Below are 13,556 nucleotides of genomic sequence, written 5' to 3' on the forward strand. Positions count from 1 at the left end.
ATTTTGCTTTTAAAATAAAAATATAGATAGAGCAAAAATATACGCGTTACTTTTTCAATATTTCCCTAAGTTAATGAGCTAACTGGGAAGTGAACAGATGCCTTAAGCCAATAATTTATTCAAATGTCATGATATTTTTGAGCAAACACATTATGTAATATGCATTTCATTATTTACCCGGTTCTTATTAGTGTTAATGATTGATGTATTTGTCAGGAAAGAGAAAAGTAGCATCAAATGTAATCTGCGCAAATTAGACTCACTTTGGATATCTACCCTAAGTTTTCATCAAAATATGCACTGTTTTTGATGCTCTTTTTGTATGGATCATGTGGAAACAAAGCTAGAAAAGCTGGAAGGTGCATAAATTCATATGAGGTCAAGACAGCTTGGGCTAAGCCAATGCAATGTGAACTGGAGCGCAGGGGAGAGCAGTATTTTATTGAGTGCTTCTCTAGCTTGCATACACTGGAGCCAAAGAGGTTCAGAGGTAAAGCACCCGAGTGTATTGTATCTGCTCATTTTCTGAATGCATCATTGTTACACATCTAAAACTCTTTAATCAAAAATCTCTTGGTGATGCAAAAATGTTCTGGACACAGATCGTGAAGCACATCTTGCCAAAATTTTTAACAAAGTAAAATACCTATTTTTCCCCCAACATCTCCTTCTCCCCTCCAAAAATTCATCTAAGTGGTTTAAGACTTCAGCAAAAAAAAACTTTTTTTTTTTTTTTTCAGAAAAATAGCTACCAGCAATCCTTCTTCAATCACTCTGAGGATGTATCCGGTAGAGAGAAACTTCTTACACATCTTCAATATCAATATGTCATAGCATCTCTCTCCTTAAATCCAAGTCACTGGTCTGAGCTGTGTAGCTTAGAAGTACTTCTAGTCAAGTCCTAATGTGATTAGTGGTATTGTGTTGTAATGTCTGCACATAAACAAAATCTATTTCTGGCACCAAGGAGAGATGCCACTGCTGAAGCTGTCCAGAATTGATGCGAAGACAACTCGTGTAAGCTGGTCGATTCATTTGAATCAAATGCCTGCTGTCCAAGAGGTAGCAGATTCTCAGGTCCTAATTAGCACATTCATCTTGATAAAGCCAAAGTAGCCAGAATGAGACACGACTGATGTAATGTGACATGGTGGTTAAAATTAAAGTGAACACGCCTTTTAATTGGATTGGATACCTGCTAGTAATTCAGACAATGGGAATTTGATTCAAATTTATAGTATTAAATGGCAGCAGATGGACAGTAAAATGTCCACTGAGTTTGCAAACTGACAAGCATGCTGGTCCGCCAGATCCCTTCATTAAGTCTTTGGTGACATCAGTCAGGTGCTGATGCATTTCATCATTAGCAGTGTTAATATGTTTTGCTTTGGTGCGGGTGAGCAGTGAGATATTCTGACCAATGGTCCCTGCAGGTTAGCTTGGAATATTGAAATTCCTCTTCTAACCACAGAAAATCTTCCCTCTGGTTTAAGTAAAGAGTTTTATGAGAATTCTGGCCTCAGTATGTAGTAAGCAAAAAGGCCAGCTGATAACAGCTTAACAATGACATCTACTCTTTTTGACTAATGCTGGCCATCTTTTTTATAGCTCAAGATTTGCTTTATATCTGTGTCTGCTCCAGATTATTGGTCACAGCCTGTGGCCTTTTACCTTCTGTCCACATAATTTAACAACATCCTCTGAGGGATAGTGCTTTCTTTCCCCTTCCTTCTCCAGATAATTCCTCAAAGAAGCTTGCAACTGTGCCCCACACTCAAACTCTTTCCTCTGCTGACTCAGCGTCTCATCTGCATTCATTCATCAGCACTCATTTATATCTTAACACAGCAATCACAGCTATGGAAATGTTTGTCATCTTTTCCCCTTCCACCTTCAAGCCTTAGCAAGAAACCTTATTAATTGGCTTCTGTGGCAAATATGCATATTTGCACCTGCATATGTGCACACAGACCCAAGCAGACACAAGGATGCACGCATGCATCCTACATCAACCCGCACCGGAACGAGTTACTCTGCGAGCTGTTCATTAAACCTCACTTCTCTACCACGCTGTAAAGCCAAACACAGACTCTTGCATGCAAACCAAGTAGAACACCTGCTCAGCACTGACCTTTCTGAACACCTAATTAATACAAGTTAAATCTCTAGGAGAAATAGGTTTTCTATTCAGAGCCCCATGTGTTTCAAAGCTTATTATGGAAAAGGAGTGCAAAGGAAGACATAACAGCTAAGCTTCTTTTTTTTTGGCAGGGGCACTATTTGCATCAAGATGTGTTAAGCAATTTTCCAAATTTTCATGAACGATGATCATTTTACAAATTAAATTTCGCAGGTGCCTGAGAAAGAGACAAAAGAAACATTTTTTGCCATTACTCATTGACTTAACAGAGAGATTGTTAAATATTTCTTATGCGCTGTTAGGCTGCATAATTAAGCTTGAAATCAAGAGAACTTTCTATGACAATCCTCAGTAATAATTCTGGGAAATGATAGCTTCTGTTTACTCGCAGTATTCAGGATATGTTTGTATATACAAGCTCATAGCAATCACATTGTATAATATATATTAATTAGCTGAAAAAACAGTTCAGGCAAGAGTACTAAGGCTTTATGATACTATGCACAGATTATTGTCTTGAAATATAATTTGAAAGAGTTAGTAATCCTCTGCTGTAACAGAGAGCTAAATAAATGTGTATGAGCTTCTACGGCCCCACTTGATCGCTCACCCTCATCCCTGCTGCACAGGTGGGCCAGAAGAGCAGAAAACATACCCTCCTCGGGATTTCATCCCCACCTCTGAGGTGGGAATGCAGTTTGCTGCTTAGGAGAGCAAAGCCAGATGCTGTCTTTGCAGATGGCCTGCACCAAGGATGCCTGGCCAAGCCTGCATCCAAGCTGCATCAGGAGGAGGTAGTTTCTCCCTGTGCAAAGCCAGCCACAGTAGGTGCCATGGATCTCCATCGCGTACAGAGGAAATGGCCCTGCCATTTAAATTTTCATGCCACTGAACAGCAATTTGCTTTTGCTTTTTGATTTACACTTTTCTGTTTATTTCTATAAGTGAAATTTGGCTGCACCAAACATCTATCATCTTTTTTCTTGGTAAGGCAGTGCACATCAGGGACAAGGCCAAAAATAAAACACTAGCTGACAACCTTGCAACCACTTCCCATCCAAGGTCTTAGTCAAATCAAGTTATGCTATAATGTGCCTGTGAACAGAGTCTATAACCTCTACGAATTCAGTCCTCGCGCTAGGTTTGGCCATTTGGTCATAATAAATTTGTTTTCTGACCCATTGATTCAATAAACTTAATTTCAAAATTAATCTTTTCAGGCTTCAAACTCACTGGATCCAATTATGAATCCAATAGTTCCTCTTAAAATTAATATTCTGAAACTTGGTGGTCTAACGCTTTTTGCCCTTATGTGCCTCTTTGGTACTTACCTTTATATTAGTTGGCCTATAAAATTAAATATCTTAGGAAGAGAGCATCAAAATGACTCCTAATCTTAAATCTACTCAATTACAAACATTAGTATGAAATGCTCCCTTTCCCAAATCACTTGCTTTTAGTAGGTATTATTATGCACAACGGGTTTATGTGCTAGTTCATTATCTATATTTGACTATGCACACTAGACCAAACAGGAACAAGAATTTAGATTTTGGTTATTTTTTAAGTAGTGCTGCTGGTAGTTGGAGCTTTTCTACATTAGATACTTCACTCTCTGCCTAAAGGGGTGAAAAAATCAATTTTTTCTTCATTTATTTCTAGTAATTTAGATAAAATTACAGTCTGTGGGGAGACCCATTATAATTGCAAAGATATATATATTTCTATTCTTGCAAGGCATGGTTGCTAATACAGATAATTTTAAATGGTCATGACTGCAGGATACCCTGGACAGAATTTGCATTTCTTATGAGAAAAGCAACTTCCAATCACACAAGCCTTTCTCTTCGAGGCCTGGGGCATGAGTGGCACAGCTCTGCCATGACAAGGCGCGGGGGACGAATGCACATCTCCAGGGCCAGTCAGATGCTAGCTTAGCCCGGTGCACTGCTTCGATGTCTGTGGTGTGAGTGGACTGGGGAAGGATTATGTGCAGCCATTTTCCACCCAGCCGGCGGCTTTGGGGGCACCCATGCTTCAAGGCGATCTCACTTTGGTGTGCATTGTTCCTGCCTGTTAATAGGGTGATTACAAAAACCCTAATTCTGAACACCGAAATTGGCATTCAGGAATATGTAATTGGCAGTGTTAGTGGCATTTTGCGACACCAGCAATGATTTATTCTTTACTGTTTAAATAATCCTATCATTGTAAGTAAGTGCTTATCACAGCACTTCTCATCTGGGGAAGAGAGGGAGCACTGCTCGGCGTGCTCCATTAGGAAATTCAAGCCTTAAACCAAGTGGCCACAAAGTTCTATCAGCTCCCTGAAATGCAGCAGCTGTACATATTTAACGTAATACAACCCCATATTGTTGCAGAGGTCTGCTGTTTAAAACACACATAAGGCAGGTGAAACGTGACTATTTCACTCCTCTGTTTGAAAAATGAGAAAGTGTGGAGCGGTGTAACTTCTCAAACACATAAATAAGCATTAGGCTCATGGAGGAGACAGGTATGCTGTTGAACTAGCAATAACAGATTAAAGGTCAGCGGTTAAATCTGAAACGACTGCAACCTTGTTCTTTCAATCTTGTTCCTCAGCACTCTGCTCTATTACTAACAGGTCAAGTGCAAAATAAGAAGCATGAGAGTCTGCTGAATTCTCCCTCTCCTTTAATTTAATGGCAGCGTTTCCCAAATATTCTGTCCCCTGATCATTTAATGACATCAATACATATGGAGTGGGTAGCTATGGATTTCCCTTGCTAGGTCAGATTCTGTATAGGTATTGATATCACAAGTGCAAAGAGGGAGAAAATTTGATTCAGTAGCTTTCTTTGAAGCAGAGACAATGTAGCAACCAACATTATCAATTCTACGTTGTCTTGTTTTCAGTCATATATAAAAAAATAATGAATGCTATGCATTTCTGGATAAAAGATGCTGAGAATATCTAGAACTGCTTAGCTTCCAGAAGTTAATAGTGTGGTGTAGGAAAGGAAACCAGTGGGAATAAAACACTCTTAGCTGTCCCTCATCAAAATACAAGGACAAGAAGGCATCCAACAGGTAGAACACAGGTAATAAATTTTAACATAGGTAATGGGGAACTTTTTCAGTATGATGCCAGAGTAATTGAAATCATGGCCATAGATTACTACTACTGATTCCTACTGCTCCAGGCTTAGTAACAGGTTTAACTACACCTATGCTTTATATTAATACGTATTTATTTTAGTAGGGGACCTAAACCTCCTATTTTGGGATCTAGGCTATGAGATCAGAGATAACACACCATCAACTGGTTGTACTTTCTCAAGGTTTCCTGAGTTATCTGGTGCTCATCACTGCAGTTCACGTAGGATCATTTAAGTAGGAACACTTGCAAACCCTTCGCTCTTAAAATCTATGAGGGCTGCTCTGAAAGTAATACCTCCTATTGTATTATGTTGGCCCAAAATGTCAGAGGTGGATGTCGGTTGTATGGCAGTAGAGGGTGAACCTTCCCAACAGTATCCCATGTTGTTGCCATGTAACAGATGGCAGCAGAAGGGCAGTTTGACACAATGGTGTCTGACATGGAAGTGTGTATAACGCAAAGGCACGTCACTGAATTCCTCCATGTAGAAGAACTTGCACCCATTTACATTCATTCTGAATACTGATGGAGATTAAGCAATGGATGTGAGAGCAGTGAAGTGGTGGCACGTTTCAGCAGTGGCAACAGCAACATGAAAGACAAGGCCCATTCCAGACAGCCATGCAGATTTTTATGAGCATGGCATACATGTTCTTGTTCAAGGCTGGCAAAAATGCATAGTTAATGGTGGTGACTATGTTGAAAAAGAGCATTTCATAGCTGAGAATTTCCTCTATTAAACAGTGTTAACATGTTCTTTGTATCTGTTGTAGTTTCCATGGAAATAAATAGGAGGCATTACTTTCAGAGCAACGTAAGTATCTAACTCATGCCAATTTGTGACTCAGAGTCATGGGCACATCATCTGAGTGTGATCTGGATCCTGTTACATGACAGTGTCTTACTTCAAGAGACATTGAACAGTATATGTATGCATCTACATGTGTGTATGTACATGGGAGCTTGTTCTGAAATGAGGAGCATCCTAAGAGCATGTATTTCCCTCTCCTACATCTCTAGAAAGAAGGACATAAGCTCCACTCCTGGCAGAAGGATCCATGTGACTTTAACTTGCCTGTCTGCTCCAGTAGACATTATGAGCTTGATTCTCCAAGACTGCCACTGAAATTCCACTCTACTGATTTTTGCAACCTAATTCTTTAGGCACTTTTTTGTTGTTGTTGTTTCGTCAGGATGATGTGACCCAAATTTCTAAAGGAGGGTAATTTGCTGTAACATTACATCTTGATTCTAGGATCTATATGTACTTATGTGTTATTCCCACATATTTAGAATATTAGACTTGGAGAACTGAATATCGTTGCAATTTGGCAGGCTTTGAATGTTTTGTAGCATCAGGGAAAACAGTATCATTTAGAAAGCCAAAATTTGAAGGATTTTTATGAATAATAAATATTTATAAGACTATAAAGAGTATCCAAAGACTCCTCTTGCACTAGTAAGTCCCAAAAGGCCACAGTTACTTTTTCAACAACTACAAATGCTGGAGCATTCCTATGTTATTTTTCTTTAAATGGCATTTAGCACATACTGCTGCAGAAAGACAGCTGCTGAAGCAACCTAGAGGGCATTTTCAAGCACTGTACTTCAGCGATTACAGCAATTTTTGCAGGCATTCAATATTAGGATTACATTCTAATTTTAGACAAAGTTAAATTTAAATTGAGTAGGAGGGGTTTTCACGGTACTTTAGATGTTCTAGTATTGCTTACCTCAAACCAAAAATGCATAGTGTCTGAATTTTGCAGCCATGATGATGTTATGAGCCACAGTACACTTGAAAAGAGCAAAACTACAGCTCACTAGGCAGATGTCCTCTGCCACAATGGGACCCAGAGTTAGGCTTTAAAAGCACAGCCATGATCTCACTGCCATGGGACTTGGTGACACAGCTCCCACTGCCTGGTAAGGCTGAGGCTGTCATACACAGCCACCCTCTCCTATATTTGCATGCTGCAAATTAGTGGTGTGTGTGCAGCAACCATCCTGAAACCCTAAGGCCAAACAGGGACTGGTATATCCTGTTGATGTTTATCTAAGCTCTCTGATTCTCTAAAAAACCCAAGCGTCTAGCTGAAGGGAACTGAAAGAAACAAGGTTAGTAAAGGGCTGACAGTCCAACAGACAATACAGATGGAAAGTGAGGGACTGGGTGAAACAGAAAACAAAAGAAAAGAGCTTCTGTTAGATGCTAAATGAGACCCAGGCTGGGCCAGTTAAAGCTACGTCTATGCAGGTTACATCTTTCCTTATTTCTCTTACCTTGTTTCTCTTGAAATATGCTCTTCGGCAAGCTGCAAAGCACTTCTCGCTGCAGAAGCATTTCACTTCACTTCCCATACTCAGGGAATAGCGCTTGATTCCAACTTTCTGGCACCAGGCACACATTATTTGTACATTTGACACATCATCTTCTACAACAAAAATATAAGAACAATGTTTACATGAGATGAAAACACCTTCCTCAGACATCTGCACACTTACTCTTAGCGCAACCTGCACCAGCTCATCTTATTTCTAACCTCCTTACCGTTTGGGAGCAGAAATGTGCCTGCCTGCCACTACCAGCTCGTTCACAGGCAGCTGATGACCTGTGCCAACCTGGCTCAGTAGATTAGCAGAGCTTCTGGGATGGCTGGAAAAGATTATTAGCTTAAAAACGGTGCATAGCTGAAAAGTTCTGGAAGCCTCAAGAGCTTTTTTGCATGTATAAGGGTGCACAAGTCTTTATTAAATAAGCAACCCAGAACAGAGGCTTAGTAAGTCCTGCTACCTCACTCTTGTTGCTTACAGCCCTGTGCAGTGAGCAGTTCAGATATTCTGTTCAGCAAGCTGGTGAGAAAAAGCATCTGGGTGGTACTGCACCATAGCAGGTCTCTAACAAAAGCTCTCTGTTAAATAAGAAATGAAACATCCCATTGCAGTGTTGTTTTGAAATAATGACTGATGTAGAAAATGAGAGCTATCATTGGAATATAGCAGCCACCAAAACCTGCACTTGAGCAAGAAGGGAGATGCAACACTGGTGAGGTCTGCTAGGTTACTTCTGTCTTTGTGCTCATCAGCCAAATCTGAATCCAGAGCCCTTGAACCTCTTTCAAGCTTCTCTCAATCATGTGCTACAAATATGAGGTGTATGCCTAGTGAGATGTACGATTGGAACACTGCAAAAGTCCTAACAAGGTTCTTGTGCATTCATCATCTTCACTTCACAGGCAGGGAATGGTTAAGCCTCTTAGGCAAATGACTGCCGCAAGTTAGCAGGAATCTTTTGACTTAAATCCCAGAATTCTTCAGTTCTGATGTCCAGTCTATTGTACAGTGTGACCTTTCAGTTACAGGCAGCTGCCATTGTCTAACTGCTGGAAAAAAAAAAAAGTCCCCGAAGACTAATTGTTAAAGCAGTGCCTCGTCCCTGAGCAGCAGAGAATTCATGGCTCAGAGAGTCTGTCATGCAGCCATCCCATTTCCCTATAAAGGATTTGTTTTCGAAGCTACGCTGTCATCATTCTGTAAAATTATTGGCAAACTAATTTTTAGCGGAGTGATTTGGCTCCTTTCCCCAGCTCTCATAATTCAGAACTACGTGCCGCATTTTATTCCACCTTAACGGAATAAATACTGCCAGTTTAATAACTTTTTTTCCTTCTGCAAATTGTGTTATGATTTATAGCTACAAATAAAATTGTACAACGTTAAAAAAAAATGACCTTTTAGTTTTAATCAGACTGTCTACCTTTAAAGCTGTATTTAAGGCTAAGTTGTAACATAGATTTGTGCTTAATGCATTTTATCATTTACTCTTTAGAGCAGGATTTGCCAATATTATAAAAGCTGTAATATATTGAACACCAAGGGAAATCACAACAATTTGAATAGGATAACCACCAGCTATACAGAGGATAAAGAGGTCTGCAAGCACCTGCCTGCACCAGCCTGGAGCTAACTATCCCACCAGGGCACAGCAGCATTTTTCTGCATTCTTATCTTGACCAAGCTTTCACAAAGGAGCCCTGATTCAGCTGTGTTTGCACCAAAATTCCTCACAGGCTGAACTTATTCTTTGAATACACCACGACAAGTGAAATTCCCATGAGCCGAAGGAAACAGCCAGCAACCCCTTGTTTCAGATAACAGCAACATATATTCTCCTACTGACAAGAAGTATTTTATCTCCAGAAAGTGGAAGATCTACCAGAGATAACTTTATAACAGCCTTGTTACTGGTGAGAGTAACTGTCATTAATGAGGAAAGAAAATTACGGAGCTGAAAGAGAATTCACTGGCTAAGTAAGTGCTGGAGCACATTGTTTTAAAGTAGGCTGGCTCGTCATGGGCATAGACCTAAAGGAGAAGCACAGAGCTCTGACACTGGGATTCCCAGGAGTTTTCATGCACAGCTTAACAGGGGAGATACATAAGCCACCATTCAACTCCTGAGCACTGACACACACCGACTGCCTCCTGTGGATGATCAGAACGACCACAAAATTGTTCAGTTTCAATTAAAGAGCATCCCAGCAGCAACTCTTTAAAGGGAAAGGCCACGTTACAACTTCCCTGCATTAGGTTATGCAGGAGAGTAAAGCTCAACCCACCTCCTTTTGCCAAAGGTTCCCTTTAATACAGACCCAGGCAAGAAGAGCAGCGGCAGACAGAGGAACCTGCTTGGTCAAGCTATGATCTCCTCGTGCCCTGCAGAACTTTGTTACTACCTCTAGGAGAACCCTTTGAAGAAACATCACTTAATATGTGATCCATGGAGCTGACAGTCAATAAAACAGCAGAAAATGGCCCACCATCTACCTCTAGCTGCTAGCTGCCTGCACCTCCAGGAAAAGACAGCTGATATCCAGAAGGCATCATCAATATTAATCAAAATGTTCAGTGTTTTGAAAAGGAGAAAGGTGAAAGTGAGGGAAAGAGCCTGCCTAAATACAAACTTCAATTATTTCTCTATTCCATTCCTTTCTCCCTCCACCATCAAAAAATAGTCACACGCCATATAGTCCTTTTCATAGTAACAGCAATAATAAAAGTAGATGCCTCTTCCATTAATAAGGCGTAGGAACACTGCAACATGAGGATGAACTGCATATAGCCGTGTAAAGCAGCCAGCAAATAGCAGTACTTCAGAAGGGGGTAGAGGGCATGCAAGTTTTTGATGCAACTGCATCTTCTTGTAATGCAACGCATCAGGCGAAAAAGGAAAACTTCCAATATCATGTGACTAATTCTCCATGGACCGTCAACAAAAGTTCTGTGGGAGCTAAGAATTTGTTGTAAAACCAACTCCTTTCTTTTAACTTCCAGTGAAGCTGCAAGCAGCAGACTAACGTGCCCATTCCCAATGGGTACAGAGCCATGCCCCATGGCTGACACAGCAGGGTGTGTGGCTGACAGCTGTGGACAACCATAACGGTCCAGATCAGGCAGTGTGCTTTCCTCCTTGACACTGGTTGCAGCAAGGATCTGAGCAGAAGCTGTGAAAGCACTTGAGGGATGTTTCACTACAGAGCATTAAGCTTAGTAACCGGAAAAGAGGACTGCTACGTTAACAGAAAAGTAATAGTCCATGTATTTCTACTATTGCAATCCACAGCACTGAGAAGCAATAAGCTTAAAAATCCATTAAGATTGTGTGAAATAAGGAAAGCCAAAGGCTAGTGATTTAATTGCAATCTTCCTAAACACAAACTGGAAAAATCCAAACTCAGTAATTCAAATCTACCATTCAAGACTACTCTCACTTTTTCACAGACCTTTGTCTCATATGGCCAAATTCTTTAAAAATCACTTTACCAGACTCTCGTCCTTTCAGGAAAATCTATCAAATCCCAGTATCTGCAACACTCAGCAAGAAAAACCCGGGACAAGAATGCAGGACAGCAGGGAATTTCAAATTGAGTAGCTTGAGACTGCATCCTGAATGCTTCTTCTAAACTCTTTTAGGCCAGGACTGCACTAAGAAAGCTGATTCACAATAATTGCATTGGTGTGCTACATCAGCAATGCTCCCCTGTGTGCACAGACAAACTTTGCTGGTAGCCTCGCAGTGCGTATCAACTTGATTGACACGAGCTCACCCCAACAGCATGCCCACATCCATCATATGAGCTCGCTGGAGCAGCTCTGTTGATGAAGATCATTCAGCATCACTTTCAGGACTCACATAGCTATGCTGATGCATGGTTTAAAGTACAAAAATAACATCTGAAAGTCTTAGGACAGATCTGAGAGGATAGTGAGGAGCTGGAATGAGTTGCCCAGAGGGGCTGTGGATGTCCCATCCCTGGAGGTGCTCAAGGCCAGGTTGGACGGGGCCCTGGGCAATCTGATCTAGTGCTTGATCCAGCAGTTGGCAACACTGCCTGCAGCAGGGAGGCTGGAACTTGATGATCCTTTCCAACCCAAGCCATTCTATGATTCTATGATCATTTTGAAGTGGAAGTAAATTTTTCTTAATCAATCCCATTTTTTTTTTCCCTGTGGGCTTGCAACTTTATGAACTGTTCTTGTACTATGCTGAGTATGTTCTCAGATTTGTCACACCTATGAGAGGTAGGACGAAGAGGAGCTGGCATACTGACACTGAGTAGTAACGGGAGAGCTTTCAGCAGAATATCCACATGGCTACTCCCTATAATCATACCAGGTAATAGAAAGACACATTCCTTTCACATGCAGCACAAGACCTGAATTTCCAGCCTCTCCTTTTGTGAGTTCTCCACTCTTCATATGAAGCATTGTAAGAAGAGCTATTGTGGGAGTTGAAATGCCTTGCTTTTAGTGCCTCTGGGTTGTGTCATTACAGGAGGAAGAAGCACTCCCTGCACCCACTGCACAGATACTATTCAGATACATCTCCTTGTGGTTTTTTGCCTGTGTATTTTTCATAATGAACAATGCAATAAACATGGTGTGTTTGCAGTGTTAAATCATGTTCCCAAAGGGAGCAGTTTGTATAACAAGATAAAATTATCACATTATAATAACTAAATATGCATCAGTCTAAAGCATGCTCCAATTAATCATCAAAAGTTTGCACCGCCTCTTTAGGTCTTAATTAAGCAGAATGTTTGGTGGTTTTTTTTCCTTCCAACCAGTCTAAAGGAGCTGCAGAAAATGTTCCTCTTAAAGCCAATGAGCAGCAGTTTAGACTAATCGATCTTATATGGAACCATAATTTGGAGAGATGGAGAGAAGGGGAGGAAGGTGAAGAGTACAATAGAGCAAATCCATTATGGATAGCTCTGTCCCTTTATCTAGGCAAACAAGCATGGCCTGCAGTGCTTAGAAGGCTGATTCTAAAATCCCTGCAATTCTGGAGTTAAGTTCCAATCAGTTCACTAACTTTAAGACTGCAGCATTCTGCTAATACTGTTTTGAACTCTCTGATATGCATTTTCAACTTTAATTCTAGTTTAACAAATCCAGAAACACTAAATGCAGACAGAGCTCTCATCCTAAAGATTATGATGATCCCTGGACAGGTGTTCCTAAATCTTACTTTCCATATTTACTTGCAAGAAATTCAGCGAGAGATGTTCATTTGTTCTGGCAAGAAAACTCCTGAACGCCCACCTACAGTACTGAAACAGTGATGGTGAGCAGAAGAAAGACCACAGGGATGCAGGGTCTGGGGCAGAGATCTCAAAGCAAGTGAATCTGCGTGGAATCTGTCCTTGGCTGCAGTTGTGTTTGTCACTCAATATAGAAATATTTCAGCAGCTTATCCTCCTGGATGTCTCCCTGCAGCCCAACTCCTCCTGGCACGTGAGTTTTCTTCTTCTGCAACTATCAGAGCCAGGTATCACCACTACTGCTTCTTTTCTTTCCTTTTTTTTAAACTGTGTGTTTCTACCCACTGTATGCCACTTGACAGCAGGAGTTTGGATCCCAGTTATCCTCTGGATATTACGTTAAGGCTCATGTGAGATGAGGAAGTGACCTGCGGCAGCCAGCATGGCTTCACTAAGGGAGGATCATGCCTGATCAACTTGGTGGCCTTCTATGACAGCGGTGGCATTGGTGGACAAAGGAAGGGCAACTGATATCAAAGGCAAGACCTCATCCTCATCTCAAAATTGAGAAAGAAATGGATTTGAAGGATGGACTATTGGATAAATAAAGAACTGATTGGATGGTCACAGTCAGAGGGTTGTGGTCAGTAGTTCTGTGTCCAGTTGGAGACCAGCCTTGAATGGTATCTCCCAGAGATCAGTCTTAGGACCTGCTCTGCTTATGAAGAAG

General features: G+C 40.9%; 1 protein-coding gene and 1 long non-coding RNA gene across 2 annotated transcripts in view; both read right to left on the reverse strand.

The window, feature by feature from the left end:
- The window catches only part of PRDM1 (PR/SET domain 1), a 690,597-nt gene that overhangs the window by 474,048 nt on the left and 202,993 nt on the right, over window positions 1-13,556 (reverse strand).
- LOC100546792 overlaps window positions 1-13,556 on the reverse strand; it is a 36,696-nt gene that overhangs the window by 8,383 nt on the left and 14,757 nt on the right. Inside the window, exon 3 of the long non-coding RNA XR_002112301.2 lies at window positions 7,566-7,717. This is a non-coding gene — a long non-coding RNA (uncharacterized LOC100546792). The remainder of the gene's footprint in view (window positions 1-7,565; window positions 7,718-13,556) is intronic.

Source organism: Meleagris gallopavo, chromosome 2 (genome assembly GCF_000146605.3).
Source record: "Meleagris gallopavo isolate NT-WF06-2002-E0010 breed Aviagen turkey brand Nicholas breeding stock chromosome 2, Turkey_5.1, whole genome shotgun sequence".
Lineage (NCBI taxonomy): Eukaryota > Metazoa > Chordata > Aves > Galliformes > Phasianidae > Meleagris > Meleagris gallopavo.